This window comes from Xyrauchen texanus, chromosome 18 (genome assembly GCF_025860055.1).
Source record: "Xyrauchen texanus isolate HMW12.3.18 chromosome 18, RBS_HiC_50CHRs, whole genome shotgun sequence".
Taxonomy (NCBI): domain Eukaryota; kingdom Metazoa; phylum Chordata; class Actinopteri; order Cypriniformes; family Catostomidae; genus Xyrauchen; species Xyrauchen texanus.
In genome coordinates this window covers 28,317,241-28,344,394 of record NC_068293.1, presented here as the reverse complement: position 1 = coordinate 28,344,394, position 27,154 = coordinate 28,317,241, and the positions used below count along the sequence as shown (strand labels likewise).

The following is a 27,154-nucleotide window of genomic DNA, read 5'->3' as shown; positions in this document are numbered from 1 at the left end:
GTCTGAGATAATGTTGCCATGGCAACCCAAGTTGAAGCTCAGAAGGCTGTTGTCCTTCTGAATTGACATACACAGTTTCACAGATGACCAGGCCATTCAGGCTCCAATTGTTTTGTCTAATATCCAGCCAGGGAGCTGTCATCATACCCTTGTGTAATGTTTAAGCATATCACTTCAAGACATTGATCATTATATCAGATAAATGAGCTAACCTCTTGCCTAACTAACCTTGTCCCTTAAGAGAGCTCCAAATGGGAAATCAATACCATGAGCAAGGTCTCAGTTGTTTCATTAACCATCAAATGAACAGATTATTAGCATAATTGAGTACAGCATCATGAGGTTAACATTTAGGCGCTATCTGCCTTAGCCTACAATTGATTAACACTTCATCAAGAGGTTGTGATGGAGGATGGGGTATCGCCAACTGTATTTAACAGCAACAAGGTGATACAAGAGGCAAGAGTAATGCTGACTAATTCTCGATCCATCTTCCTCTCCTTCTCCAGACACTGTAAATACTCCAAGTCAGATCACAGTTGTTTATATCATCAAGTATACAGTCAATGTAATGCCCTGGAGAGCCCAGCAAGACAATTTTCACCTTTAAGGTATACATATAGTTCACCCAAAAATGGAAATTCTGTCACTATTTACCTCATGTGGTTCCAACCCCATACGACTTTCTTTCTCCAGGACAAAACATCAGGTAATACTAGGCAGTATACGACTCACTTTCATTGTATCTTTTTTCCATACAGTAAAAGTGAATGGTGACTGAGTCTGAACATTCTACCCAAGATCTTCTTTTGTGTTCCATGGAAGAAAGAAAGTCATGTAGGATAATGATGCTGTAAATAAATAAATAGCCATCTTTATTTTAGAAACTAGCAATATTTAACGAATGAAAGATTATGTTAGTTTTAATACAAAAACAGACTTATTAGCAGTTAATGGGTGTGTGCTGTTTGCTTTCAATTTGATCAAGCACACAGAGCAGGAGAAATGGCAAAAAGAGTGTTGAAATAAAGCCTTTAATTTAGTCTTTCCAATTGAGCTTTGGTCTATTGAGGCACACCTACTCACACATATAAATACCAGGAGAGATGGAAGGAGAGCGATTGAGAGAGAGATTAAGATCACCTTTCCATTTCACCAGGGCTCTGAAATGAAATGGTGATCCCAGGTGTGAGTGTTATGAGCATGTGTGTATGGGAGATACAAGAGCCGGGTGCTCAGGCATCTCATTGCCATGCACGGCTGGAGCCGATCCCCAAGAGACTCCCTGAGAAGAATGAGTGCAATTCAACTGGAAACCGGGCGACAGGGAGGGGGTTTGCCTGGGATTTGATTCCGGCCGACGATGGAGGAGCCAGGGGAGGGGATTGGCTGGCATTCCCATGCCCGGTCTCAGCTCCAGAAATCCCTGATGGCCATGGGTGCGGATAGAGGCACAGTACAAGGGGCAAAACAGACATCCAGATCCCGACAAATGACGAGCGGATCAATACGAGGTGACAGGCTTTGGGTGGAAAAGCCTGACCTTCCTGGAACCCACGCTGACGTTGCCACACAATGATTTAAAGAGCATTCAGCATTCTCTCCAAGAGCCAGGAGCATGCCTCATTGTGCAAATTTCTGCCTCTTCGAGTCTGGTGTGGCATTGATATGAGGGGAGTTACAGTGCATGGTTGGAACCTATGTTTAAATGGAGGTTTGTTTCGAAGCATCCAAATCGGCAAGTCGATTTTACCATTTAGATTATGATGTAGGGCTGAGGGGTATCAAATACTCAGAGAGAGTGATTACGGTAAGGATTGACACCTGTGGGAAATCACCTCTAACAGTTGTTTTGTGTTTGCAGTGTGAGCGGAGAAGAATTTAAAAAGGCAAGCCAGACCGCCGGAGGGGAGAGAGAGTTGCATGCAGCAGTGTGTTCATGTGTATGGTCATTGTGTTGAAGCTGGAAAGTATTCTGAAGTTTATGTTGGAAATAAAAATGCATGTTGAATTATTACCCGCCTCCCATGCTGGAGACACCAGTTCGAGCAGGACTGGTTACAATGGTGCAGAAGGAGGAAGGATACACCAAAGACAACACCAGGCCCTCATTGAGCTTTGGAAGGACCAGATGAAGCATTTCGATATGCTACTCGAGGCTCAAGTGGAGGACCGGGGGGTGTTGCGGAGCTTGCTGCCCCAGGAGGGGGCTTCAGCCATAGCCCAAGCAGCAGCAAAACCCCATGTGATGCTCTCGAAGATGACACCACAGGACGACACAGAGGCCTTCCTGGAGCTCTTTGAGCACACGGCCAGAGCCCTGAATTGGCCTCGCTCACAGTGGGCGGTCACTCTGCTACAGTGCATGGTTGGAACCTGCTTAAATGGAGATTTTTTTAGATCTTCCAAATCGGTTGTCGTTTTTATCATTTAGAGAATGATGTAGGGCTGAGGGGTATACAATACTCAGAGCTTAAGAATTTTACTTCAAAATATAATCTCTCACCGATTTTTCACTATTTCCAGTAAAAATATCTAAACTGCCTTAAAACAAAATACATTTACTTGAGAATTAAAATGATATAAGATATTAAGTCTTGACACTAAACACAATTTAGTGAAGTTTATGCTTTAAAACAGGAAAATAAATATTTGCCAGTGGAATAAGAAAAATAAACTTGTTTTTACCAGGGAATTACATTTATTGTTCTTATACCATTTGCAAACATTGGTATTTCTTTAGCATAAACCTTTTTCTGAAAACAAAATGTATATTATCTTATGTAATTTTGCTTCTCAAGTAAATGTATCTGGTTTTCAGGATGTTTAGATTTTTTTACTTGAAAATAAGACAAAAATACCAACATGACTACTTGACAAGATGTACAAGATGACAAAATCATACAATTAATGTGTGACTTGGCTTGTATAAAAAAGTAAGACTTTAATCCCATGACCAACCAATCACCAAACAGAATTTCAAATTGATACAATATAGCCATCACATTTTAGCTAGCCTCCTATCCATCAATTTATTTTCTGACATTTTTTAAGATATTTTTTATTAAAATTGTTCAGTTTTAGGTGTCCTTAAGGTTTATGGTTAGGTTTAGATTTGATTTAAACTTAGGAAAAAATGTAATAGCATCATTCAATGGTTAGTTTTTTAACCATCTCGTTCTAATTATTAGGACCTGTTGAAAATATTTAGTGGGAGGGAAATTATTATTATAATAATTATTTATATTAATTTATTTATTGCTGTGACATAACTAAATAACAAGGCAAAAATTGCTTGGATCACAGGCAGAAAGGAATAGGGAGCTTAACTATCATGCAACTGCTTTTAGGCATTTCTTATCTGAGATTTTAGATCTTTGCACTGAAAGAGTAGCGCCCAAACAGACTACTTCCCTTGGTCCTGCCAATGCCTTGTTCCCATGTTGAGAGCCCCGCACAACTGCGGGCATCTGTGGCACAAAGGCTGTTTCTGCTGCCCCAGGCAAACGGGGGGAAATGCGGATGGGAATGAGAGGATGAGGAGGAGGTGGTTTTTAGAAAGGAGGTAGGGATTTAAGCAATGGATTCCAGCCAAGAGTCAGACAACAACACTGAACTCAAACATGCCAACAGAGCCTCTCAGGCTAAACCAGAGCAAAAGAACTGTGCTTTACGTAACATCACTCCGCTGAGGAAAAGAGCTATCGAGAGCTGCTCCCTGATGAGCTCTTGTAAATAGATTACCTTGCTTTTTGAGTTGCAAGAATCTGACACTTTCAATCACTTTTCCCCCTTTTTTATGAAATATAAAGAGTCTTTCTGATTTATTTAGGACCATCCTGATCCCACTAGAGACAAAAATCATTGTTACATACTGAAATTTCACATGACACAGCAAGTGTCTCTGAAAACAAGTCTTATTATCTTGTATCATTTTGCTAATAAAGTACATTAATATTGTTTTAAGAATGTTTAGATATTTTTACTTAGAACATGTTATTTTCTTTAACTTGGAACATTTACAGTACATATTTAAAAAATATATATTTGTAAAACAAGACAAGATCACTGTGTAAGAAAATTACTTTTAGCAGTGTGTGAATTCAAATTTTAAAAAGTGCTAGCAAACTAATTTAATAAGCCAGTTCCAATGATATTGACATCTGATACAATCACTGTACATTGTTGCGGCAGCAGTACTTTTTAAGGGTTGTGCACTTTGTGAAACTTTTGGACTGGTGCACAGCTCATGTCCATCCCAGTCTACCACTTCCCCCTTTTTTTAGGTCTCTCCAGCACTGTCCATTCAAACCACACATGCATAAAGATAAAAAAAACTTCAGAACTGGAAGAAGAATGAGGGTTTGAAGCTCAAGAATAGGCTCCCATAAGCTTCCATCCTTATATGACCTAAATTAATGTCAAAGAATGTTGTGTAAAACATTATTGTGCTGATGGGGGCATGGCCGAGCGACATCTGTGGAGAGCGAGCCAGAGAGTGAGTACAGTAAGGACTGACACCTGTGGTTAAAACTTTGTTTTAAAAATAGCTGTTTTGTGTTTGCAGTGAGAGCGGAATTTAAAGGGCAATCTAGACCGCTGGAGGGGCAGTGTGTTTATGTGTGCGAAGCTTGCTGCCCCAGGAGTGGGCTTCAGCCGTAACCCCATCAGCAGCAGGACCCCATGCGATGCTCATGTAGATGATACCACAGGACGACACAGAGGTCTTCCTGGAGCTCTTTGAGCACGCGGCTAGAGCCCTGAAGTGACCACGCTCACAGTGGGCTGCCCATCTGCTACCACTGTATGAGGAAACTCAACTCACAGCACAGCAACTCCTGGTTGCCAACCTCCTGAAGTATTCTGAGTTGAAGAAAGACATTCTGCTACGAGTCGGCTGCCGCCCAGAACAGCACCACCAGCATTTCCGCAAACTGACGCTGAACGAGGTCAGTTACCCTTTTGTCTTCACACAACAGCTTTAGGATGCCTGCTGGAGGTGGTTGCTGGCTGAGGAGGAGGGCAATGCCTACAAAGTCATCAACATTGTGGTTTTAGAGCAGTTCCAGTTGGCTGAGTACCCTAGAGCAGCATATCTGGGGGCCGGTGAGCCCTTTCTCTCTCTCTCTCTCTCTCTCTCTCTCTCTCTCTCTCTCTCCCTCCCTCCCTCTTTCTCCCTTTCCCTCATCCTGTTCCTGCTCCCCAGAAATGGGGAAGGAATTCCCCCAAACCGGTTCCCCTAACCCTCTCTGCTCTCCCCTACACACTGGTGAATCCACTGCCGTGTGTGTGGCTGTGGAGTCTGGACCAGTCTGCTGGAGCTTCATTTCCAGGACAGATGATCCACGATAAAGGTAAAGATATTCATTCCGGGTCCCTGACACACCACAGGCTGCCCCGATCGAGCAGAAATGTACCAGATACCTGTAAGTATAAAGGGGGGATCATATCAAACCTTGGTGGATTCAGGTTGTAATCAAACCTCCAATCCACACAAGGGATTTCCATCTGGAGCAGACACAAGAGGAGACACTTAGGCACACCTTTGATTAAGTGACAGTGATTGATGGCCAACAACTCCAGCCTGATAACATGCTTGCATATCCGTATTTTTCAGTTATAAAAGATCGGTTGTATCGAGTGTCACAGGATACTCAGTCAAAGGAAGCTACAACCCAATTGTAGTACCAAACAGCCATCGTAAAATTGTATTCCAGACAGATCATTGTAATCAGATGGCGGGTCACTTAGGGCACGAGAAAACACTGTACCGTCTAATGGCCCATTTCTAATGGCCGAGCATTCACAGGGATGTTCGCAGATGGTGTGCGACATGCCATGAATGTCAGCTGGTGAATCCATCAGCCACCCCAAGAGCACCATTACGCCCACATAATCTCCCGAGTGGGGATTCCGAAAGAAATCCTCACTGCTCAAGGCACGACGTTTATGTCACACACACTACGTGAACTATAAGAATTATTAGGTATCAATTTAGACCTGCGTTTATCACAAACAAATATGATTTGTACGTTTCTGCACGAAGACGCTCAAAATTGGTACAAGTGGCTCGAGCCCCAATCATTTGCAGTTCGACAGGTCCCACAAGCCTCCACAAGTTCTCCCCATTTGAATTATTGTACCACCGTCAACCACACAGCAGGCTCGATATCCTATGGGAAAATTGGGAGGAGGGACCTTCAAACAGCAAAAACGGACTAAATACGCAATACTTTCTTGACCTGAGGCATTTAAAACAGGAGAATTTGCTCCAGGCTCAAGTACGTCAAAGCCAGCTGTATAATAGGGGTACTCAGTTACACGAATTTGCACCGGGAGATACATTTCTTGTATTACTCCCCACATCGAGCACTAAATTACTTGCCAAGGGGCAAGGGCCTTTTGAGGTCACACGCGAGTCTGGGAAATCGATTATGAAGTTAAACAAACATGGAGAGAGGTGATCCCCATGACTCTGGCGATGGTGCTTCCGGAGAGGGAGGGGCTCGGATCGGAGGTTAACTTAAGCCACTGATCGAGTCACCCCGTTCACTTGTGGAGACCACCTCTCACCATCACAAGTCAGGGAAGTGGTCAGGTCATATCGAACAGGGAGTTGGGAGCAGTACTGTCACAGATGGTGGAGGAGCACCCTGTGCTGTACATTAGTCGCTAGCTCACGATGAGAGGGACTAAGTACAGCACAATCGAGAATGAGTGTTTGGTCATTAAGGGAGTGGTCCTCAACCTCCTTTACTATCTGTTGGGACATGCTTTCACCCTCTGTTCGGACCACGCTCCAGTGGAGACATGAAGGATGTCAACTCGCGGATCACCCATTGGTATCTAGCTCTCCAGACATTTAAGTTCAAGGTGGTCCACAGGCCGGTGGCATAGATAGCTGTTGCAGATTTCCTCTCCAGGAATGGGCGGGGATAAGTGACAGGCCAGATGGCCCCCAGCCATCGGGCGATGGGGGTATGTGGTGATGGGGACGTGGCCGAGCGACGTCTATGGAGAGCGAGGCAGAGAGAGTGAGTACACTAAGGATTGACACCTGTGGGAAGTCACTTCTAACAGTTGTTTTGTGTTTGCGGTGAGAGATTTAAAGGGAAATCCAGCCCACCGGAGGGGAGAGAGAGTTGCACACAGCAGTGTGTTCATGTGTGTGGTAATTTTTTTGAAGCTGGAAAATAGCCTGGAAATAAAAACACATGTTGAATTGTTACCAGTCTCCTGCTTCCTCCTTGAGAGAGTTAAAAGAACCTTGTCACAATTATCTAAACATACAAACACAACCACATCCACACACTTACAAACTTGGTCTTTGTCCACTCTGTCCTGCAGATATTGTGGACTATAACCCCAACAGTCCATATACTTTGCATGGACTCTATTTCTTTGGTTTATATTTCTGGCACACTATGAATGACTTCAGACTTTGCATTTCATTTTAAATTTCATTCTCATTTTCCGTGGCAGGCAAGTCTACCCTAAAACTTTGGCCACTTTTAGGTCATTTTTTATTTGAGCTCAAGAGAGATGTGCTGCTTCAATACCAGCTGAGTTTATGGGTAAGAGTTATGTGAGTGTGTGTTCCCTTCTCTGCGTATCCAGACACAGAGTGCTTCACCTCAGGGAGCCCACTTTGCCATTTTCCTCTGGCTAAAAACAGCTACACAACAATGCCTGTCATTCACTCAGGCCCCCAACCAAGTAGATTTGCTGTCTTGTAGCCCTCTTTATTTTTTTGAGTGTGACAATGTACTCTGACTGAGAATTCAACAGCAGAAGAAGTAAAAAACATGACCAGATAAACTCTTCTGAACAAAACATTAGGTCACGAGGGAACGTACAAGAATAGAGTAGTCTTGATAGAGAGTAAATGTCCATTTTAGAGCCATGTCAATTTAATCTAATCCCAATTCAAGCCATAAATCCCATCAACGTTTCACTCTTTTGAGAGAGGTAAATACTGGGGCATATCCAAGATGGCAGCTGCAAGAAGACTCTATACTGTACACCAATTTTACCCTACTATACCCACCACTGGGCCTCACACACCTGATAGGAAGAGAGAGCCCTTTATTAGAATGCTGAGGCTCTTGTAAACATTTGGCCAACTCTCCAAAATAGAGGCTGACAGAAGCACCCATAGTTCAGCAGATTGCCCTTGCGCTCTGGCTATTTCTGCACATGGGAGATCCTGTGTCAGTGATCCAATGAGGATGGGACAACTCAACCTGTGAGATACAGCCCTAGTCCTAACCTCTCACATAAACAGTACTGCTGAAAGATGATAACAGACAGAGTAGTGCCAAAATCAGTATCTGATCTTTCTGCCATCCATTTCCTTTACAATTTAGAAAAAGGAATTGATAAGGAAGCTGATATAAATATGCCTGGGAACTATAATTATTCAATCTTTTCCCTGGTTACATTATATTACAAGATAAATTATCAGCCGGGCTTATTTACTAATTGGTCAATCCTATGGGGGGTTGTCAGGTCAGGAGTTGTGTAAGGATTAGAGGACAGAAGACGGTCAGAATTCACCCTCACTTATGTGCAAGACTCCTTTTTTCCAAAATGAATATTCATTGGAACTTAGGGTACAGGAAGGGTTCCTAAGAGAACACTAAGTAAACAAAAAATAAATAAATAAATAAACAAATAAATGCATCAACTACTCAGTTGAGCAATAACTGCATCTAGGGCTGTCCCCTGATAGTCGACCAAAGGTTAGTCGATGAGGAGAGTCTTGGTCGACCAAGTTTTGGTTGGTTGCAGAAAAAACTCCACATAAAAAGGACGAACATCGGTATTAGCGCTGGTTGAATGCTAGGTGGTACTATGGGGAGATTTTCATTAAGCGGGGTTAAGCCTTCACAATAAAGCAAGACACCTTGATTTCAAATTTAGAATTACATTTGTTTATTTATTTTAACTAAAAATTAGTGCAATTAAAATGTTTGTTGTTCAACTTTTGAAAGATGGTTTTACATCAGTTGTTAACATCTCTCTGGCAAAGAACCTACTTCAACTCTGCATTCTTTACCGGATGGGTATTTCGTTATCCATGAAAATACATTGTGTGTGAAAACATTTGTTTTGTTCCCTCCTTCACGATATTGCAAAATCCAATTACATAGGCAACTCCTGGGCTGAGGGATTGGTGAATATTCTTGCTTTAGTGATTTTGCAATTAAAATTATTTAAAAAATGAAAAATGAAAATCTGAAATCAAATACATTTCTAAATTCAAATTCCAACTAATTAAAAAAGCTATTAAAATAATGAAGTGATAAAAGAATAATAATAATATATATATTCACCTTTCCATTTACTGTCAGGCAAGAATCTATCTTAAAATCATGGTGGATTACTTTCACAAATAAATCATGGATTGAGGTGAAAGTGTTTTTGTATTATTTTAGTTTTAATAACAGATGTATAGGCTGCACAGTTGTGTTCACAATAAACTGCTCTTTGGAAATAAAGTGAACTGAACTCAAAGCACCCCTTGAGGTGAGATGTCTGAAGTCATTTGCAGCACTCATAGATGATACTGTTCTTGCAAAAATAAAAAAATAAATACAATTCAGAACGCTGCCACTCGCTTCGTGCGTGCGCTTGTAAAATGTATATTTTAAAGGCTCATTATTACAGTTTAGTAATTCTCTGTAATGTAGAACAGAGTTAGCAATGTTACTTAGAACATTCTTTCTCAGCCCTGGAACTCAAACTATTTTCTGACGCCCCCCCCAAAAAATACATTCAAATAATTAAATGAATATCATAAACGTGCGGCTAGTCGACTAAAGGCTTAAAATCGACTAGGGAAATCTTTGGTCAGAGGCAGCCCTAACTGCATCCTTTCCCTTTTCCAGCGTTTTCATCTGAGATCTCTAAAATGGAACGAAAGGACTTGGTATCAAAAAAAACATCCACAACATCTTTAGCCAGAGCTCAGCTACTTTGTTTGAATTTTCAGGATGTGTGATGAGTGACGTCTTTTAACTAATCAAAGGGGCATCTTTAAAGCAAAAACAAGAGAACTGTGAGGTTTTTATTTTCATTCACATGGTTTTGCAGCTTCTCGTAAACTTGTCTGGCTTCCTGTGCTTTGATTCCTCTGACAAATCGTTTCTCAGCTCTGAAACACATACATACATTCATATATATATACATACATATACTGTATATTTTGGGGGGCAAACAAAAAATTATTATATAAATTGTGAACACATACAGTTAAATTCTGAATGTAAATCTGTATATATTCACAATCACATATATGCATGCATGTATACAGTATATGTGTGTGTGTGTGTGTATATATATATATATATATATATATATATACGTACATATCCTATACATAGTATATGCACAAATACATTTATGAGTACACTACTGTTCTAAAGAAAATTTGTATTTTTTTTCAAGGAAATAGAAAGAAATCTGCAATTATACACAAAAACACGCTGCTTATCATCTTGAAATGGAGGGCTGCACAAGAGAGAGGTGACCCTAGCCACTGCTAGCACACCTCTTCCCTTCCCCCTTTAGTTAAAGTGCAGTGGTCTCAGTGGCCCGTGCTTTAAAATAGACCTGACACAAAAACCTCAATTGCTCCGAGAGGTATGGTAGGGGCAGATTGGTCACTGCAGAGAGATTTCATGGCTGTTAAAGTTGATGATCTGTGCTGGATCAATAGGCGGATCTTTTGTGACTTCATTGTTTATGTTTGTCGCGTTGCATTATGGGAATCGTGTGGCAGGAAACACCGCTAGATACCTGTAATTTGATTGTTTTGCACGTTTGGAGGAGGATTTAGAGAAGAGGATGGTTCACTCTTGCTGTGTGGTCGATTGTACGGCTCGTTGGGGGCCTGATAAAAAGTTTTTCCGAATCCCTTCCGAAAAGGATCGCGAAAAACGAAAGAAATGGTTGTGTGCAATTACATTCTGTAGCTGTGCTTTGATACCTGCAAGCCTCACTAGTACATGCAGCATTTGTAAGTCCTATCCTGACAGCTGCTTCTACTTTAAACATTAAAGCTGCTACATGACTGCATGTTTCTCCAAGACTGGATTTGAAAGAAGGAGAAATGTGTAAGCTGTGATATACAATTTTTCACCATAGTACAGACGCCATTGAAAGTCTCACACTGAACACAATTGAATTGGTACAACAGTCACTACATTTTCAATAAATAAATAAGAACACTGATCAATGAAGACTTACCCGGCTTTGCAGTCGCAGTGAGCAGTGATTATTTCGCCGTTCTCTTTGGCGATCACCCACGGGAGATGCGAATCACGCTGTGACTCTGCTTGGCCAGGTCTAACCTCTGCTTTTAGCACGATCACTGCTTTCTGTTTGGCAGAAAAGATCGGCCCAACTTTTCGAGAAACAAAATAATCATAGGCCTCCAGACTTTTGAAAGCCTTTAATCTTTCATGAGTGAAGGGTCCAGGGGTTTCTATTAAATAAGAATAAATGTCTGCCCAGCAGATTGGTGGCCAAGACACGGGCGAGTCGGACCAATGTTTTTTGTCATCCCAGATCTCATATGGGCTTTGAATAACTTCGATTTTGTCACCAATACAAATTTTGAGCTTCTCTCCAAACCTCCTCCGGTCTTCTGATGTTAAATTGCTTATATATTGTGGATTTCGCCCGCTAACTCTCTTGAAAGTGCTCGTCGCGTCTTTACAGCCCGCCATACTGTTTGTTTTTTTGCCACACAACCACTCGCGCATGCGTACAAAGATGTCAACAAAATCCTCCTATAAGGCATGTGCATTTGCTGATATGCTTCTCTTACTTCCTATTTTCTCCTTTCAAACCCTCAGTACACACAGGGACTGAAAATCCAACCTCATTTCCAATTCAGCAAAGTAAATTAAAGAACTGCCTCTGACCAGCAACATCGCACAGCTCTTTCTGTCTTACCATCCTTCTTATGTGTATTGTCATGTCAGAAGCCTTTAGTTTACAATATTGTAACAACAAGCCTCAAACCTCTGTTTTTCTTGCGACAGGTCATTGTGACTAATGAGCAGGTCTGTAATGTCACATTGATTCTCATGTCATTAATCCACTTTTAATGAACCCAGACCACTGTAATTAGGCTTTTCGCTGGCATGTGGCCAATGCTTTGACAGTTCTGACTCTTAGCAATGTCACTGCTGTAAAACAAAATCCCTCTAGTGTCTCAGAGGTCACTCTTGTGACTCTTTGACCATTGCAATTATGATCTCAACTTAATAGTATAGAAATGTTGCCTTGGGCAGGGCCAACCAGTTTATTCCAATTAGCAACAAACATCCGGTTTGTCATCCAACAACAATTGCTTGTAATTTGGTTGACAGTTACAGTGGTGGCCAAAAATATTGGCACCCTTGGTAAATATGAGTAAATAAAATCTGCATTGTTTATCTTTTTGATCTTTCATTAAGAAAATTCACAAAAATATAACCTTTCATTATAACCATTAACCTATATTGTGCCCTCTATACGTTTGACTACTGTGGGGTCTAGAGCTTTTAGTTATACTGCTCCTTGTACTCTGCTAACTTTTAAATCACGTCTCAATTTAAAATTAAAATACCATTATTTTAGATTATCTTATTTCTGATTTTTAAGAATTGCTTTTGTTGTTCTTTGCATATTTGCATTTGTTTCTTTTATCATATAAAATAATGTTATGCAATTATTGTTTATGTATTTTAATGTACATGTAAGGTATCCTTGATTGTCCTGAAAGGTGCCCACAAATAAAATGTATTATTATTATTTATTAATTAATTAAAGTAAAACAATTGAAAAAGGGGAAATATCTTATTCTTATAATATATAAATTCTCCAAAACACATTGACCACAGTTATTGGCACCCCTAGAAATTCTTATGAGTAAAATATATCTGAAGTATATTCCCATTCATATTTTATTTATTTTTTTATCTGCACCTGGGTGACTAGTAACATGAAATTGTTCGGCCATGACTTCCTGTTTCACAGGGGTATAAATATGAGTTAACACACAGGCCAAATTCCCTTAATCATCAGTCACAATGGGTTGGTCTAAAAAACATAGTTCTGATGTGCAGCAAAAGGTTGTTGAGCTTCACAAAATGGGAAGTGGCTATAAGAAAATAGCCAAAGCATTGAAAATGCCCATTTCCACCATCAGGGCAATAATTAACATATATATATATATATAAAACAGTGACATCTGCAGATGCACAGCTGCCACCAACATAATTAAGGAGATAGTTCGGGCCTTTCATTCACTGCATGTACGCTCTATCCGTCAATTTACATCATATGGAAATAAGCACAGTTGTACTATGTATAGAAGTGAAGGTTATACAATGTAGTAAGTCTGGGTGTTTGCGGAGGTGGATGGGAGGAGAGCTATAGGTGTGCGTGCGGGTGGAGGTGGTGGAGTGTATTATCATCAGTACAATAATCCCTTCATCATGTCTCGGGGGCTGGCTGCATCCTCTAGCCTTAATGGTAGAAAGGTTCCTTTAGACACTTCCTACTTCTCCAAGGTGCAACGGTCACTCTGCTGCATGTCGTGACCGCATTACCACCTCAGGTGTGCATTATTTTTCAATAATTCAACGGTCCATCGTCAATTATTCCTTACATATAAATGCCAAAATATCAATATCTCTGTATTTGTAGGCTGAATTGCAATACACAATATAGATCTCTGTATTTTCTATGAAGTGGGCTAAATGTTCAGTTGTAAGTCAAAGCCACATGTGAGATGGTAAATGAAGCTTGCAATATTCTTTGTTTTGGGGCAGAAGACTTTTCAGGCTGCAAAGGCTTCACTGCCGGGTTTACAGCAGCAGCACAAAGTTTAATACACACTTCGTAATGCAGTTTATGTTTGCTCCCCAAAAGAAATCCCACAATGTAATGTAAAAACCAAGGAGCATCGTTGCTCAATATGTTCCCTTCCTGGAAATGTCTTTGTGTCTTCTTAAGTCTCTCAAGTCATTAGCTGATGAACTCAAGTGTAAAACTATGAAGTCCAAGCATTGTTTTCTCTTAAAAAGATATGCTGTTTGTATTGTTTTTCCTTCATAATTTCCATGAAAGTGAAACAATCTTTTAAAAATGTAAGTTGTTTAAAATACACTCCTTTATATTTTATTTCTTTATCCCATTTATCTGTTATAATGATCTTTTTCACAGACTGCGATGATGCCTTATTTATCAGCGTTAATCTCACAATCTTTTTTTTATATTATAAATGTTTTAAATATTATGTGTAAAATTACACTGGAATTAGTTTAAAAAAAAAAAATTACCACAGCTGCGAGGGGGTTTCTATTACAGCTGCTGAGTGACAGTAAATTTGGCATCTTCTTCCATTTTACTGTTTTAGTCCATCATTCTCAATTTTTTTCCTCTTCTGGAAAGTCATTCTAATGTAATAGTGGATTTTTGGAATAGTGGAAAAATTATATTTGCTTTGATCTCCAATTCACTCCCATTCACCGCTGTTGAAGTTTACCCTGTAAAACGTTTACTTCCGCATTCCAAAACCGAAGTGTGTTGAAAACATTTGAATATCTTCAATGAAAATTACACTGGCATGGCAAACACTGGCATATCTAGTTTAAAAATCTATCAATAAAATTACAATTCTGTCATCACTGACTTAGCCTTGAGTTGTTCCAAACCCATTTGACTTTCTTTCTTCAATGGAACACAAAAGGCGATGTTAAAATCAATCAACATTTAATTTTGTTCCATGATTTTTTCCATACAATAAGTCAACGGCAACTGAAACCTACAATCTCCTTTTGTTTTCCAAGGAAGGAAGAAGTCATCCAGGTTTGGAACATCACGGTGAGTATGTTTTTGGATGAACTTTTCCTTTAACAGAAAAACCAAAAACCTTGATTTCAGAAACATTCATATTTACACAACTAACATCCTCTTGTAGATCCACCTACACACGTTCTCTGATTGAGCAATGGCACTTATGCCAAACAAGAACACTATCACAACAAACATGAAGCAAGGCACACAGTCATCTTACATGCTGTTTTTCTTTGCAAATCTATAACTGCCCTTCTTGCCACATTTATTAAAATAATTCAGAGTTCAACTCACTTAAATCTTAAGTAACACAGGAAGTCCTCACAAGGGTATTTTTAAAATGAAATCTGACCCATTCCAGCACCCATATCCCTACTTAATTGAATAACCAGCTGGGTTTATGGTCATGCTGCATATGCAGTGACAGTCTGCTTTTGAATTTACCTTTGCATGTTTTGTGTTGATATCCAGTATTAGGTGCCAGGTATGAGTCTCAGCTAGCCGACAGTGGAAAGTTGTACTATCTGACATGAACGAACACAAGCTTGACTGTGGCAATCTCTCAAAGCTGAGCCAGGCATGCTGTGCTTTGCCTTTGATTCATAATTGACTCCACATGTTGTTTGCATAATTTCTCTCACCCCCTTCCCCCACCACCCAACAAACGCTGGACCTATAACTGGTAACAAAGTTCACACACATCCCAGGAGCACCAAAACATCCTAGTGTTGGTTTCCATTCCAAGTCTCACACGTAACTGAACATTTTACAAAATATATGTTAGAAGAAATCATGGATGTTTCATTATGCCTTGAATACATGTTTTCAATACAAGTGCCTAAAAGTCATCTCAAGTTAAGGGACTGCAGCTAGATGCACTAACTGTGTTGTCATGATGACAGGCATAGGACAGAACATAGATATTATCCAGCATAGGTCTAGTCATCTTTAATTTGTCGTACTGTCAGGCAAAATTACAAAAAAAAAACACATCAGCATCTCTTCAAAACAACCACATGTACATTTCCTGCTAAAGATCTTGAAGAGTGTCCTAAGAACTGTACATAACGGCTAAACAGAGTGTAGTGTACAAATTGTGTTACTGATAAAGAATAGTGGCAGTTGTCATAAAATATTTGTGTTTAGGAGCGCTTATACTTGAAGCAGATGTACGTTGTCAGAGTGTTCAGCAATTCCCCCCCCTCCATGACACACAGCTTTAGTAAACAAACTAGGGCTGGACGCAAGGGTCAAGGGTTGACAACACCAGAGGACACGTACCAGAATATTTTGTCAGCTTAGTAAAATGTTGAAACCTCAGACACACAGTTACCCACATTCAGATGTCCAGTGCGTTTACAATAGAGGTGGGAAAAATATTGATATGTTAAAGTATCGTGATATTTTTCCTCATGCTATTGATATGTCAAATATCAATATTATTATTTACATTTTCCACATTAATATTGTAGAGATGGGAAAAAATAAATATCTTTGCCAAATCGAGCTACAAATTCAAAACAGTCCATTTATCAGTTATCATGCTTTTCAAATAATTAACCTCCCTTACTAAAATGTATTAAGATTTTACACGAGTAACAATAACTGAGGTATTTTGACCAAAATTTATGTTAGTATCATATAAATATAAGTATATAAGGGCTGTCGATTAATCCATAACACTATAAAGACCATTATAAGGAAGATTCCTGAGAATTCAAGCTTGTAGTAACACCTGTTTACTCCAGAGGGCAGTAAGTGAAATTTCAGCTGTATGAGCATCGCGCAGTTTATACAGTGAACAAAACACACAACACAGACAAACGTTACGTTCTTGCGTTCAAAACACTTGAAGGAGCGCAAATGCGAACAAGGGATCTCAAGATGTGTTTAAAGATTGAGTATTAAACTATATTTAACTTGACACAGTGACCTAAACATTTTATGTTTATGACGCAACGCACCAGAGATGCTACACAAGCATGTCTGAAGCAGGGTTTGGCTGGATTGAGATGGTGCAAAATTTGGAAATTACTCCATAAATATTTAATCACAAATAAAATCAAACAAATTTCCTTCAAACTTATTTGTAAGTACTACCTCACTAATTATTTTCTTGTAGAGAGATTTAATTGTGATGTCGATATATTCTGTACATTTTGTGGTCTGCAGGAGGAAAACATTTTTCATTTATTTTTGAGTTGTCCGTACTCGACTTGTTTTTGGTTTGATTTCTTCAAGATTGTTAGAGATCATATCATTCCCAGCTTTCAACTTTGTTTTGAAAATATTTTATTGTTTTTTTTTTTTAGCTATGACATGTTTCTTCGTAAGGAATATTATTTGATTCATTTTCTGCTTTTGTTGGCAAAGTTTAGTATTCATAAATGTAAGTATGGTGGTTATAAACCATTAGTTTTTTAATTCAGAGGTTCAGCATTAAAAAAAGCTGTAAAGTGTATTTAAATATGTAAACAATTTGATATTTTTATTTAAACAGTTTATTTATTTATTTTCTTTTTGTTGTTGTTTGTTTTAATATACCTCTTGGCTCTAGATGTAAAAGTTTTGTAAGCATTAATAACAAAAAAAGTCTGATGCAGGTGTACATTGACGGGTCCTTAAACAAGCCCTCATAATAAATCTCCAACTGATTGACAAACTCACTTGTGAAATGGATTGCTGTGAACTGTATGCCAATGACTGACTTATGTTCAATAATATGGTAGTAAACAAAACATTGTATTCTAAAGCTGCTTTTTGTATTGTCTTATTAATGATTAACTCTTCTGCTACAGGACTGTAAAGCATTTTAATTATCTGAATATTTTTTATTATATATATACATATATATACATATATATAAAATGTTTAAATATTTAAAGATAACTATGTATAATTATATATTGATATAAATATGTATAATCATTATATATTGAAATATTGTTATATGAGGGGCTTTCTGAGCAAATATTTGTATATGCGATTAAATGCGATTAATCTCGATTAATTAATTGGGACACCATGTAATTAATTTGATAAAACATTTACAGCCCTAATATATATATATATATATATATATATATATATATATATATATATATATATATATATATATTAGGGCTGTCAATCGATTACAATTTTTAATCGAATTAATTACATGGTGTTCCGATTAATTAATCACGATTAATCACATATGCAAATATTTGCTGAGAAAGCCCCTCATATAACAATAACTTCACCAGGAGTTCACTTTTGATGAGGTCCACAGATGCTCAGTTCCTTGTCTCTGTCCACACAGTGGTCATGAGTGAAAACACCCTCTCCACAAAAGCGTTGGGGACAAGAATGCTCAAAGCCAAAGATATCAGAGCTGTCATATTTGGGGCACTGAAATGCATCAGCAGAGCTGTCCGTGAAACTTCAGTGGCATACCGTGCACTCTCTTTTTTTAGGGTCACCTGTAACTGGTTTTAACCATGTATATATTTTCTCCTATTCTTTATAATTCGAACTAAGACACTTTTTCTTCTCGGGAGCTCCGTATAGACCCATTTTTCTGTTGCAGTTTTTTTTCCAAAATGCGGGACAGGTGGTCACCCTACCATATGACTCGGGTGTGTTACGTCATAAAAATAACATTTTTAGGTCACTGTGTCAAGTTAAATATAATTTAATACTCAATCTTTAAACATATTTCAGATGTGTTGCTCACACAGCTGAAATTTCACTTACTGCCCTCTGGAGTGTACAGGTGGTACTGCGATTAAATGCGTTAATTTTTTTAACGCTTTATTTTTTGTATAATTAATCACGCGTTATTAACGCATTAACTCGACAGCCCTAATATATATATATATATATATATACACAGTGGTGGGCCATGCATTTTAAGTATAGGCCTTTAGTGTGATTCATGCCATTAAGCAAACACAGTTTCACAATGCATAAGAAGCCTTTGGGCATCATACATTATGTCACAGCTATAGTTATACCAATTGCCATTTTAAAAACACATCCACGCATTAAAGCCAGAACTTGAAATGACACTTAATGCTCAAACAAGCCTAATTTTAACTGCAAGCATGACTGTTTTGTGAGATGAACAGACATTAAAAATATTTTTTCATATAAATCTGCCAAGGAGGTCTATAATACCTGGAAAAATCCATCTAATAATATTTGTGATTTAAATGTTGCTTGCAACAAATTTCATTTCGTCATGGTACACGGTTATGCTGCATTCCATTCAAGTTGGATGAGGAATATTCCTGCTTGATATCTCCAACCATAAATGCATTCCATTCCCCGATATTCGGAAGATGACATTTAAGGAAACAAAACTGCAATGCTCCTCTTAGCTTAGCAGGGGTTTAACTCTCATTAGAGATGTCTCCTATCAACCCAACTGATAAACAATGCTCCAGTGCTAGCATTTGTGCTTCAGGTGTCTGATTATCAAAAGAGATTATTATGTTTTATAAACCTGTTTCTGCAAGCGTTTGTTAAACAAGATTTATTATCATGTAATGTGGAAACAAACTAATTTATTGATATGAATTAATAAAGTGAATGTTTATCACTTACTTTGTATATCTCCCTGAGTGTCGACATGTTTGTGTAACATCATGCCCCTGAATCTCGGCGAAATTGGTGTTGAGAATTCTGCAAGAGCCTACAAGTTGTAATTCTGACTTCAAGATGCATTCCATTGCACTTCCTAGTAGGAAGTTGTAAAGGCTTACCAATTTGCTTGAAGTGAAAATAAGCCCTCCTTTCATGATTAATGAATTAAGAAATCACATGGTCATGCAGAACATCTCATGTTTTTAAATCCATAAGGATCATAAGGATGACAGTCGACTCGTCAAAAAGATCTCGCGCTCTTCGCTTTCAAATTATGCACATCACTTAAAGCATGATTGCGTCACTCAAGGCCAGCAAAAAGTTGATTTTGGTAACACTTTACAATAAGGTTGTATTCGTTCACATTTGTTAACACAATAGTTAACACAAACTAATAATAAACATTACGTTTACAGCATTTCTAAGTATACTGATTAATTTTTACATTAAATGTTGCCAATGTTTACATTAGTAAATGTAAATTAACATTAACCAAAATTAATACAGTATATTCTTTACAATATCATTGTTCATTCATGATACCTTATTCATATGGAAATAAATAGAACCTTATTGTAAAGTATTTTCAGTAATTTTACCCAGTAACCTTCCTAATATCGTTAAAATCGATATGAGACAAAACATAACTATCATGTTTCTTTTGGTTTGTTTGGCTGTAATTTACAGTTACTTGTGTATTGAGATCTTCTAGTATTACCAAACAATCATGACATTACTTTCTGAGTTGGCAAACATTTATGAGTCATTATACTATTGAGGAGCACACTCTGTGTCTCGCATATGCTACGGTTTACTCACTGACATCCTTGAAACCAGCTGCACTGAGAAAAGATATTGTATGTCATGATGCAATAAAGAATGAAAATAAATTGTTTTTATTTTATTTTGTAGTTGTGCCTCAGTATGCACCACAGCAATCATTCAGTAAGAACAAACACACCTGGATCCATCATTGCAATGAAGGGTATCATTAGAACAACATGTTCTCCATGCTGTTGAACAGGACCAGTGACAGACCCAACATTAACACAACATGTCCACACACTATATGTGCTGTGCTCTTAAGTTGTTTGTCACTGAAGGGTGTTTGAGGGCAGTGCAGAACAATTGATCAGCTGTATCCGACAGCTCTGTAAACATAATGGGCGTTTCTGAGTCTCTCTGGGCCGAGCCCTGGACAGACATGGCTGGTTTGGGGCTTGAGCCCAGACCATTGCCTGGCCCTGAGCTCTGGAGTGTCTTTCGAGGATTTCCTAGATAATCCCTTCAGCAATGTGTCCAGTCTCAGGCAAGTTCCATCAATAATTCACAATCTCCAGCCTACCTGTGTGAAGCTCCTCTGAGCAGAAGTGTTCTAACCTTTAATTCCTGATCGACAAGGCTAGTAGGGCCCACTCATGGGTTTTAATGTAATCCTCCAGTGCAATGGAAAGCAGTGGTGATAAACAGATATGCTGTCCTATGATTATTGGGTCCCATGATTGAGCGCTATGTCTGGTTGATTGGAATCTGGGAGCCATGGATAGATTCCTCCAGTACTCTTTGGATAGGGGCCACAGTGGCAATCAAATATACTCCATAAAGTCAATGAATCAAATTAAAGTTTGATTTTATCCATGTGTCTAACATGCTTTGATCATCTATATTTCATCCAAGAGGATAAATTCAGATTTCAAATACCTAATATAATACATGTGAAATTGATGTTTTGAATGTGTGTATTTAATATGAGAGGCTAAATTTAGATTTAAATATCAAGATTAGACATAACCAACCGTAACTGTCACGGTTCATGAATTCGCTGTTTCCTTCATGTCTCGTGTAATTGTTGTTCTATGTGTGTAAGCGTGTGTGAATGGGCGTTGCCGCTTGTTTCATTGTTTAGCACACCTGTCATCATTCCCCGCACCAGCTGCTGCCAATTCACTCCCCTATATGAACTCATCACACTCTCCTCTCTTTGTCAGATCGTTGTTTGGTGCCCTCAGTGTTGTTCTTCGTTTACCTGTTTGCAGTCCTGTTCTGGGTTAGTTCCTGTTCCTGTTCGATGTCTTCGTGGTTTCGTCTCGTCTGATGTTTACTCGTACCGGATTCACCACTCTCTGTACCAGCACGCTGACCATATAGCCACTGCGTCACCAGCCCACCCGTACTCCAGAACTGTGTTGTTTCTTTTCACTCTAATAAAGAGTTACTTGCATCTTTGCTTCCGTCTAGTGATTGTGACAGTAACACATTCAAAACTCACTAAGGTGTTCTGGGTGGTTGCCAAGGCTTTGGCTGCGGTTGCGAAGAATGTTCTGAGTGGTTTGTCACACATTGCTATGTGGTTGCCAAAGTGTTCTGGGGGCCAAAATGTCATTACTAGGTGGTTGCTTATTGGCCCAAATCAAAAGAGCCAACCCTCAAAACTCGACATTCTGGTCCCAAGATACAATTCATGTCCCTCCTTCAGTATTTTTTTCATCAGTGTTATTGTCTGCCAGGCAAATCTGTGTGTCTGAATGCTTAGAAAAGTAATAATAAGCTGCTCAAATTGAGGTATCAGTCAGGGCCTTGTTTTCCAAAAACATTGTAAGCCTCAGTAGATAGTAGAATCCATCTTACGATTCATATTATTTTTGCGGCCCATTTCCCAAAAGCATCCTAACTTAAGTAGTACTTCAAAATGCTCTTAGATTAACGAGCGCTCTGGAGTAGTCGTGCAGCGCTAAGAACATCATAAGGACACAGACTTATTCAAACACCTGCAGGACAATCACAAAATGACACCTAATAAAAATGTAAATACCTAGAGCAACACTTTATGCTCATTTAATATCAGTATACATACGTTTTATTTTATTACTATTTTTAACCAACAAGGCTAATGATAATAATAATAATAATAATAACAATAATAAATGCAGAAAATGGTTAGTCAATATTAGATGAACAGGTACATTTATAAGCAAGCACAAAGTTATTTGTGGATAGTTGTAACAACACAGTTGTGGCATGATTGTTGCAAGGAACTGTAAAAATTACCATCAGAGAGAGAAGGAAAAAGGTAAATAACTTGCAGATGTGCATGAAAATCTTCCGTACAGTATATTGGCTCCTCATCCTCGTCTCCTCTTCCTCTCTGACACACAAGGGCACTCTCACCCATACTACGCATTGTGTACATGTTGTGTAGCATTGCTGTTACCGTTATCACTTTTGGGAGTAAAGAGCAGCCCTCCCTTTGATTGGTGAATGTCCCTAAAGTGCAGCTTCCAAGCATCTCCTTATTTTGCACTCCACAATAACACGGTAAACCTCATTATATTGAATTATTACTTATTGTCATTAGCAGGACCATACACAGGGCCTCTGCTGTCTTCACTGATTCTGGAAGCTTTAATCTCGACCCACAGAGCAAATTTTTTCTGATGTACAAAGCAGTGATTGGGTAAAAGAAATGTATAGTTCTGCACAAAACAATTGCAATTATGTGGTGAATTAAGTTTTTAACGCATTTAAAGTTACGTACAAATATAATGAAGTTGCAATGATGAGCAGCACTATACGGTCACATTTCGGCACTTCATGTTTATGGACAGTGACTCTTAATTAGCACTTAAAACGCATCCTTGCATGTTCATGTTAAATGCAGTTTTGGGAAACGCACTTTCGTAAAGTAACGAACGTTCGTAAAATCGTTCATAGAAAACGTTCTTAACCGCTAAGATCGATCATTATTGAGAATCAAGGCCCAGGTCCATTGCACATACAAATGTAATACTAGGGTTAAGGGATAGAAAATATAATTAGCTTACTATAAAACAATAGATGTAAATGTTAAGTGGAGACCTAATTTCCCCACAAGGTTAGTAAAACGTGAAATCACCTACATTGTGGGGACCAGCCAACAGTCCCCTTCAGGAAAATAGCTCAATAAAAAACACTTAATGGTTTATGTGATGTTAGATTTAGGGTTAGTCTAAGGGGATGGTTATCAATAGAAGTCCTTCCATGATAGAAAAACAAATGTACTGTATGTGTGTGTGTGTGTGTACTTTGGTATGGCAACTGTGTCCTGATCTGTGTGACTCTATGCAGTGTTAATGTTGGTCACTCAGCCTTAAACTGTGAGGCAGCCTCTGCTGCTCAAGGCTATTCAGGCAGAGAGATTAGAGATTTCATGCTCACTCTCACTGCGGTTAAGGCAGACGAGACCCCCACTACAGGACACAGCTGAGTGTATGTGTGTATTGTACACTGAGCAAATCATTCTGTTGCTACTGATGCAGTGAGTCATGTTACAGTAACTATGAATGGTAATAAGTAGCACTTAATAAGTCAAGCATCACTATTACTCATGCTTTGGGGTTTCTTCTAAACCCCTAACCCTCACCAAACCATTATGCATTTCTGTATTTACATTTAGCATGTTTTAGTATGTTTATCGAGCTTTTTTTTCCTTCTAAAAATGGGTGCCAATGTAGGTGCGTCCTTGTGGGGACATTTGGTGCCCACAATGTAGGTAAAACCAGTCCCATGTGTTCCTACATCCACCCAATCCCAAAAAAACACAGTTACACACTCACAGAAATGCAAAATCGACAACATCGCCCAACACTGCACTCTCCATGAGCAAATGCCTTCCCTGTCAGTTGCAGCCAGGTCTGCCATAATTGAAAAGAACAGCCACAGGCCAGCCCACAGCTACACCACACCAACCCTGGAGCCCTGTCACTGACAGCCAGCCATCAATACTGATGACTGTTCCTTGAGGAGCAGATGACATCCACCACACCGCCCATGCAACACCCCAGCGCACACATACAGATGCACACCTCCCGCCCACTCACTGTCCTTCCTCCACCACTTCAGTCTCTGATTCTGATCCCTGTTTGTCACCACGGTAACTCCACTAGCCGGGAAGCTAGTCATCACTTTGGAGATACACGTGCCATTACCAAACACACACACATTTACATTCATGCATGCACGCCTCCAACAGGGACTCAAACTTTTTCAGCTTGGAAGAGTGGGCACTCAGATACCACTCCAAATCCCTCTCTCTCTCTCTCTCTCTCTCTCTCTCTCTCTCACACACACACACACACACACACACATGCACACACATGCACACACACGCACACACACACACACACACACACACCTCTTTGATAGTATGTCAATATTTAACCCAGAAACCACTTTGCAACCCTAAAAAGCAGAACAAATATGTCTAAAACACCTCAATATTCCAGAAAAAATCCCAGGTACACTCAGTGAACCAGAGTGATGTGACGAAAATTAAACTTCACAACAACTGCTTATACAGTTCAGACCACTTTTTAGTATATTAATATTGTATCTACCACTTTAAATACATTTCAAACTGCGAGAGCACCACATATAAGTGTCTGGAATTAAATTAAAATCATGCTTTTTTTGTAATGACTGTGGCCACCTGCATTTTATGGTTGTTATTGAAGGCTGGACAACATCAGACTTGTCAGTTGAGGTAACACTACAGTGACAGCTGAACAAGATGCACAGAGCAGAGACAAACAAGCAAGACCAGCAAAAACAACAAGAGTAAACAAAACGGAATACAATATAGACAGACCTGATCAGGAGCTGCAGAGCGACAGAAACTCTCTTCCTTATACAGTCCTCTTTCTCGCTCTCTCTTCGTGTGACTCCCTCCCCTCTCCGCTTCTCTCAGCTGCACAGGGCAGTTCTCAGGAAATGAATGGAAGCTCACAGAGAACTGTTGTACTTGCAAATGACTTACCACAGTCACATGATCCACTAAATGTAGGGTGAGCCGGTGGGTGGAGGCTTCATAAGCAAGAGAAGACAATATACTCTAAGCTTTAACAGCATGCATCGAATTACACGGGGCCCCTCGTGGGAGGTTTCCGACATGACTCTGAGCCCCGGCAGCGGAGAAACAGTAGAGTACCTTCCCGTTTAAAGGGGAAGAGAGAGAGAGAGAGAGAGAGACAGAGAGACAGAGAGAGAGAGATAAATAAAAAGTAAGAGAGAGTAAATTTACCCACAAAAAGAGTGGATTACTTAATATAAACTCTCAGTAAAAAGTCTCAGAATTTCACATTAAAAATAAAGTCTACCAGGGGAAAGCATATTTTTGTAAAAAATCTGTTAATATTAAAACTAATGATAATAAATTATTTAAAATATATAAATAAATCTATGTTAAATCCATTTTTAAATCAGTTGCAATTTTTGTAAAACATATTTATAATAATTTGTTTGACTATTAATTGTCTGTGATGCTGTTAACATATAAAGAGACACATGTGATTTCATATCTGTATTACAAGTTGTTCCGGAGAGAAGCGTCGGCTGAGAATGCAAACATCAATGTCATGCACATTTCATTAACTATCTCAATGTTACTCAACATTCTTCTTGTTCAGATTAGAATAGATCTCTGTACTAAAATTCAACAGAAGCCAATTACAGTATTGCTATGTTCATGTGAGCATGCAGAAGAGACCACTGTGAAGTCTCAGCAATGGTTTATTGAAGAGGCAGCTATGGTTTTTAAGATGCAGATTTGCTCTTCTGGGAATCCTAATTAATGTATAGGAAAAAGAGCTTGTTTGCATCTCTGATAGACTATGTGTTGCATGAACGCACACTTGCACACACACACACACACTGCTGAGCTTTATAGTGCTCTTTCATATTTCATAGACCTTATCCTTCCCATTCTGAACTTTCATACAATAACAAGTTCAGAATATTCGGCATGAATGCAACAGCACAGTAAACTCGATGAAAATAATCTCTTGGTGGGTTATGCATGATGTAATTTACTAGTATGTCTGTATTTTATAAGCAAATCAAGCAGTCCAGGTTCGAAATGGTGCATTCATTTCATACGATGGAGACAGAGAGTTGAGATTCGATCAATGACAATTACAAGCTACTGTGCAGAGGCATCACAAAAAGAGGCTGTTTTAGGGGGGTGGGGGGTGGAATTGGCTCCCTCTGACAGAAGCCTGGACTCCACATGTGCACACTCCCCACCCTGGTCGGATGGAATTTCGGTGCCACCACAGACTGATCATGGTACCCTACTCCTGGCACCACCCCGATCGCAAATATTCAGTTACCTAATGAGACTGATTTTAAATACAGAGGTATAATACCTTGAATATTTTTGCACTTGAGATACGCAGATAAAATGACAGACTGAATTATGTAATATTGATTCTGCAAAGGAGAATGACTCATATCATTGTAAGAACTGCTAGATAATTACAAGTTATTTCAATGCAAGATGAATTACACAGGAAAAATAAAGACTTGTATCCTTTTGTCTGAAAAATGGCCACTGAAAGACCATTCCACTGCTGATTAGCCATGATGCTTCTTTATGAAATGCTATACCACCCAGCTGCAGCCTCTGACAAGAGCAGCAATTTCCCCAGCAATAATGACATTTTGAGGAAGCAGTCCTGCACTGCCCGCACACCCAGCCTGGCACACAAAGGGTCCTGGCATGTCTTGTAAAGAGCTGAACCGAAATCAGGCATACCAGTGGGAGGGTGAGCCGTGTATGGAACATTGTCAGGGAACATGGCCCCTTCTTAGCTCCCCAGCAAAGAGGAGAGAGAGAAAGAAAGACACAAAAAGAGTGAACACC

At 39.1% G+C, this 27,154-nt stretch overlaps 1 protein-coding gene across 4 annotated transcripts in view; it reads right to left on the bottom strand.

The window, feature by feature from the left end:
- Window positions 1-25,241, bottom strand: part of LOC127658960 (Krueppel-like factor 12) — a 61,505-nt gene extending 36,264 nt beyond the window's left edge. For 3 of the 4 annotated variants that reach the window (XM_052148541.1, XM_052148542.1, XM_052148543.1), the window contains exon 1: window positions 25,103-25,241. The gene's annotated coding sequence lies outside the window, so the exon portion shown is untranslated. Of the gene's footprint in view, window positions 1-15,297; window positions 15,409-25,102 lie in introns of those variants that run through there. The other variant, XM_052148545.1, reaches the window with a different exon arrangement.
- Between the last annotated feature and the right edge of the window lie 1,913 nt (window positions 25,242-27,154).